Source organism: Anolis carolinensis, chromosome 3 (genome assembly GCF_035594765.1).
Source record: "Anolis carolinensis isolate JA03-04 chromosome 3, rAnoCar3.1.pri, whole genome shotgun sequence".
NCBI classification, from domain to species: domain Eukaryota; kingdom Metazoa; phylum Chordata; class Lepidosauria; order Squamata; family Dactyloidae; genus Anolis; species Anolis carolinensis.
The window spans coordinates 269508733-269515129 of record NC_085843.1 but is presented as its reverse complement, the minus strand read 5'-3'; positions in this window follow the sequence as shown (position 1 = coordinate 269515129).

The following is a 6397-nucleotide window of genomic DNA, read 5'->3' as shown; positions in this document are numbered from 1 at the left end:
CCTCACATTTTCAGTTCTTGGAGATGGTTGCCACCAAAAATGGTTGGAAAAAGAATATGACAACTTATGAGGCAGCAACCAAAATGATCTTTACTTCTGGAGAACCCATTACCTGCAAAGGGTTTTCTTAGGCAAATAATTTGTTGAAGTGGTTTTGCCATTTCTTTCCTATGAAATATAGCCTACAGATCCTGTTATTCCTCCACAGTCTCCCATCCAAGTAGTAACCAAGGCTGATGCCTTTAGGGCGCATAGAGGGACACAAAATTGCCAATCCCAATTTCTGAAAATGCAAAAAATGCCTGCAATCCAGAACTATGTGAACTACTCTCACTACATTCAAGTTCCGAACATACTTTTAAAGGATCTATTGTATGCATGCTGTGTCCACACACACGGAAAAAGAGCATACAATCCTAAAGAGATGTGGAAATGTTCATCCATAGATAATACAGGCAGAAGGATGCACACCGTTTGAATGCTCCTCATATTAAACTGCTGTACAATTAAGTCTTGCACACCAGCAATATCCACCCTGCTCATTTGATCTGGAAGATGAAGGCTAACCCTTATTTTTTAGCAGCGTAACAGTAGTAGCCAAATTACATTATGAAATACTTCTGCTTCAGGCCACAGACTAGACTCATGCGGGGTTTCCCCATGCCATCTGACTGCTGTTGCTCAATTGAGGAAGGAAGAAGAGATGTTATTTTCTGGGCTTTCATCCTATGTATGGCGATGGAGTCTGGCTTCCCATCCACACTGCAGAATTATTGTGGTTTGACGCTATTTTAACTACAGTAGCTCCATCCTATGGAATTTGAGGATTTAAAGCTTGTGGTGACACCAAATCTGTCTGACGGAGAAGTGTAAATATCTTACAGAACTGCAAATCTCTGAATTCCATAGCTTTGAATCGTGACAGTATCAAAGAGCTATATTTCTGCAGTGTGGACACAGCCCAAGACGCTTCCATGATTGAATGGGATCTTAGCCATTGAAGCAACTCCATTTTTTCCCATGCTGCTCACTCCTTCTCTAATTCCTTTGAGCAGGATCCAGAATTAAAAGGCAGCATATTTGCATTTTGAACATACATTCCTACTTAGGAGGAAACATCAGTTTACAACCACATAAAACACATTTAGAGCTGGATATTTTCTTTTATCGGAAGACACAGATGCTACAGAGATCTGTATTTAACCTGGGGATATTGCTGGGAAGTCATTATTATTTCTGAAGATAGTTGCAATGATGTCGTTCAGGAACATAAGGAATGAACAAGCTGTTGCAATACTATTTTTTTTGTTACACTTCCTTATACTGTACAGGGAAGATTCATTATGTATGATGAAATGCATCATGTAACATTCTTGAATGCAGCCTTTTAATGTTCTTCCCAGAAGACTGGATTCACTCTCCTATTATGAGTCACTGAATAGGTAATTCCCCACCACCACCTTTTCTAGGGCTGATAATATTGTGATACCAGCTTTATTTTAAAATATTCTCACAGACTATTCCTGCCATAGCCACACAAAGAAGATCTCTTGAGATCCATACGGGAACCTAGAAGCAGTGACTGCAATACCATTACTAATCCCAGGTACGGTAAACCCATTAAACTGGGAAGATTTGTATAAGTTACATAAGTGTTCCTTTATTAATCACCAGTTAACTCAATAAATTGGGGACTAACTATTTAATTTAAGCCAGTGGATCTGGAATAATTAAATGTTTCAGAAGGCTTTTTAATTAAATGTTTCTCTTAGCTTTTTAAGACAATTGTCAGTGCTGCATTTTATACTGGGAATGAACTGAATTGTCACTTACTGCCCTTTTCAAAGTTTACTACTGCTTGCTTAAGAATGACAGTGGAAGCCAACATTCCAGTATTTCCTAGCATTTTGTTATTTGCAGTTATTCACTGTGCCCATAACCCCAGCAAATGTAGAGGACTGACTGTATAGTAAAGTAAAACCATCATTGTCTTGCATGATATATGCATTTTTAATTTTCTGTTACAGTTTCCAGTTGAATTAATTCTGCACATGTGTGTTGTTTCTGAACTGAAGAAGACAGCAGGTGGATGAACAGATGGGTGACCAAAACTGCTACCCATGTATGCTTTTGATATGAAAATCACAGACACCCTTTGGTAGGACCTATGAATTTGGAGACTGCAAAAGTAGCTTTTTCACAGTACAATGTCCAGGAATTCCTAGCCATTATGGCCAACTGAAGAATTCTGAAAATTGTAATCTAAAAAACTATTTTCCTGTGATCAATGATGAATATACAACCCCTACTTGTAGTATAGGGCAACCTTTTTAGCAATGTCCCTCATTCAAAAATAATGGCCAGTATTCTACATCAGCTGTGTACAGTACAGTTTGTTGTTGCGTGCCAATGATGAACTTAATGAAAACCTATCAGAAGGCTTCCTTGGCAAGATTTGTTCAGAAGTGGTTTCCCATTTACACGAGAATATTTTGAGGCAACCACTCCATATTTATGACCACTATTGGTCATGAATGTGGAGCAGTTACAATTGTGACACTATTGCGATGACCATAATTCTCTCCCAACCTGCTTTACTGGGCACCAGCATGTGTGAAGGGTGTTTTGGTACATTTGGCCAGGAGAAGATAATTAACTATGTACACTTCTCCTTAGATGCCTCCTAGGTCATGTGGCCAGCATGACTACATGGAGCGCCGTTACCTTCCTGCCGAAGCAGTATCTATTGCTCTACTCACACTTGCATGTTTTCGAACTGCTAGGTTAGCAGAAGTTGGGGCTAGCAATGGGAGCTCACCCTGTCCCACAGATCCAAACTGCCAACCTTCTGGTCAACAAGTTCTGCAGCTTAGCAGTTTAACCCGCTGTGCTACCATGGCCCCTAAGGTGCTCAGTAAAAGGTAAAGATAAAGGTTTCCCCTGACGTTAAGTTCAGTTGTGACCAACTCTGGGGGTTGGTGCTCATCTCCATTTCTAAGCCAAAGAGTTGGTGTTGTCCATAGACACCTCCAAGGTCATGTGGCCGGCATGACTGCCTGGAGCGCGTTACCTTCCCGCCAGAGCGGTACCTATTGATCTACTCACATTTGCATGTTTTCGAACTGCTAGGTTGGCAGGAGCTGGGGCTAACAGCGGGCGCTCATTCTGCTCTCGGGATTTGAACCTGGGACCTTTTGGTCTTCAAGTTCAGCGCTTTAACACACTGTGCCACCAGGTGCTCAGTACTATCTCTCAAAATCTTTAAAGTTCAAACCATATAACAAAGCAAATTAATGCCACATTCACTTGCCATATCCATCCCTCCAAGTGGGGCTATCTATTCCTGAGAGGTTGTAGTTCACTCTCGCCTCCATTCAGAGGGACGGGATATTCTGCTATTGATGCAGGATTGGGAAGAGAGTGCTGTGCAAAGGGAAAACCAGCTGCTTTTCTTTTTCTTAATTGTTTCAAAAGGGCCTCAGTCAGCAGACCCAACATGCTCACATGAACGTCTCCTATGTCCAACAGCATTATAAGCTGCTTATCCTCTGTCTAAAAGCTTGAATCATTTAAATCATTCTTAACTGGGCTGGAACTGCTGTCCTTCCGGTGCCTTTCCATTTCAGGAGTTTGCACTATTCTCAAAAGCTGGATTAACAAAAAAATAAAAGGAAATGAAATAGAATCCCAGGGAGAAGATGCACCCTGTTCTTGACCCAAAGAGTCCAGGATTTGCAGGGCAAATACTCTATTTTTTTGACTACGGCTTCCAAGACCCTCCAGGTAATATGTATGTACAAAAATAATCTTTCCAAGCACTGACAATGCTCATAGGGAGCAGTGGAGCAGGCAGGAACATCTCTAAACTTAGGAAATTGGGTCTCAGTAGATAAGTGAAAAAGCTAACTTTTGGAAGTGAAAAGTGAAAAAGCCTACTTGTTGGAAGATATACAGTAGAGTCTCGCTTATCCAACCTTTGCTTATCCAACATTCTGTATTATCCAATGCAGTTTTTGGTAGTAAATGTTGTTGTAGTCAGTGTTTTCAGTACATTGCAATGTTTTGGTGCTAAATTCGTAAATACAGTAATTACAGTACTACATAATGTTGCCATGTACTAAACTGCTTTTTCTGTCAATTTGTTGTAAAACATGATGTTTTGGTGCTTGATTTGTAAAATCATAACGTAATTGGAGGTTTAATAGACTTTTCCTTAATCCCTCCTTATTATCCAACATTTTCACTTATCCAACGTTCTGCCAGCCCGTTTATGTTGGATAAACGAGACTCTACTGTTGCTCTATATGCTAAACGCTATGTCTCTCCAGTATCTGCTAGAAAAACCTACCTCCTCAAGGGCCATGGATGGTGATATATTGTTGATATTGTTGAAGTCAGATTCAGTTGCTTCCCCAGCTCACTTCCATGCATGCAGGACCACAAGACCCAGTATCTTCTCCACTCAGATGGTCAACCAAAAAGTAGTGTATGGATGCAACTGGACCAACTTCTTTTATTGATATACTACCAGTCAGGGTTGGAGACAGGGTCATGGCTCATTTCCTTTACACATGAAAGGTCTCAGGTAAAAATCCTGGCAATCACAGGTAGGTGAGGGAATAATATTTTCTGACGCTCTGATCAGTACCAACAATACAGGGTTCTTGGGTGGGATTGTCCAGTTTTTAGAGTTTTTAAATAAAAGGTTATCAATCTGGGGAGCAATTGGTTAAAATATTTTGAACAGTGGCGGGTTTATAGAACTATGTTATAAACTAAGACCAAAGCTTGGATAAATTACTTTTTGGACCATGATTTCTCTTGATCATCTGGGTAGGTAGGTGGGTGGGTAGTCTGAGAACTGTCATCCAAAAAAGTAACATACATACATTGGAGCTTGGAAATGAAGATGCACACATAAAAACTTTATACTGGTAATTAATTACTGTATATACTCGAGTATAAGCCTAGTTTTTCAGCCCTTTTTTTGACTGAAAAAGCCCCCCTCGGCTTATACTCGGGTGAGGGTTCTGCTTGGCTTATATTTGGGTCAGCTCAAGAATATATGGTACATTTATTATTTTTCTCTATTATTATTGGTATTATTATATTTATTATTTTTCTCTATTATTGTTGCTACTATTACATTTATTTTACTCTATTTTTATTATTATTACTAACACGTTTATTATTTCACTCTGATCTTGTTATTATTATTGCATTTATTATTTTACTCTATTATTACTTGTATTATTTTCCTGTTTTTATTATTATTATTATTATTACATATATTATTTTACCCTATTATTATTATTAAAAGGATACATATGCACATTTACATTGAAGATGAGAATAATGATTTGATCAGAGTTGGACTGTCTTATCTGAAATTTGAGTTTTGTGTAAATATTCAAAAACATTAAACCTACTGATGCCTCAATTAATGTAATTTTATTGGTATCTATTTTTATTTCTGAAATTTACCACTCTCGGCTTATACTGGAGTCAATGTTTTCCCAGCTTTTTTGTGGTAAAATTAGGTGCCTCGGCTTATATTCGGGTCGACTTATACTCGAGTATATACAGTAATTAGGTTTTTCCAAATCTGGTGTCTTCTTGATCTCTTATATTGTTTGCTATGTGACTTCAGATCGACTCTATGTTATGGTGAACCTTAGATAGGATCTTCTTGGCAAGATTATTTCAGAGGTGGTTTGTCATTGCACTTCCCTAAAAATGAAAAAGTATGATTTACTCCAGAACATCTTCTTTTGTGTTTCTGTCACTGAGTAGAGATTTGAACCTGGTCCATTACTCAATCCTATACCATGCAGATTTTTTTTTACCGGTGCAAATACCTGATAATTTGGAATATTTCTGCTAGATAGCTGTGGCAAATCACAACCAATAATGTTGAGTAGAAGAAGGAACTGCTTGACCTGATATAAGACCTTGAACATATATGGCATAGCCATTAATGATGTAGTCAGGAAAAAGCCATTAAAATCAATGGGACTTGAAGTCATAGTTAGTGTAAGTCTATTGATTTCAAGCAGTCTACTTTAAATATGACTAAAGCTAGATCCAACCCAAGTGGCACTGAGCAAAAGTGAAATTATATGCATGTTGACTGCAGTTGGTGAAGCATATTCCCATACCAATGTGTGTAAAACTGAAGGCTTTACACAGCAGTCTTAAACACTTATTGTGGAGTAAGAAAGACTAAGCTCAGTGGGATTTATGAACGCACATGCATAGGAATTAACTGTAATTCACAATAAATGGTTTTGAGTCCAAAGGCATTTCCAGTTATATCTGTTTCACCAAATATAAAAAGAGATCAGCACAGGGAATTGATTCTTTATATTAGGGGGTTTCTGTGCTGCAATGTGTCTTA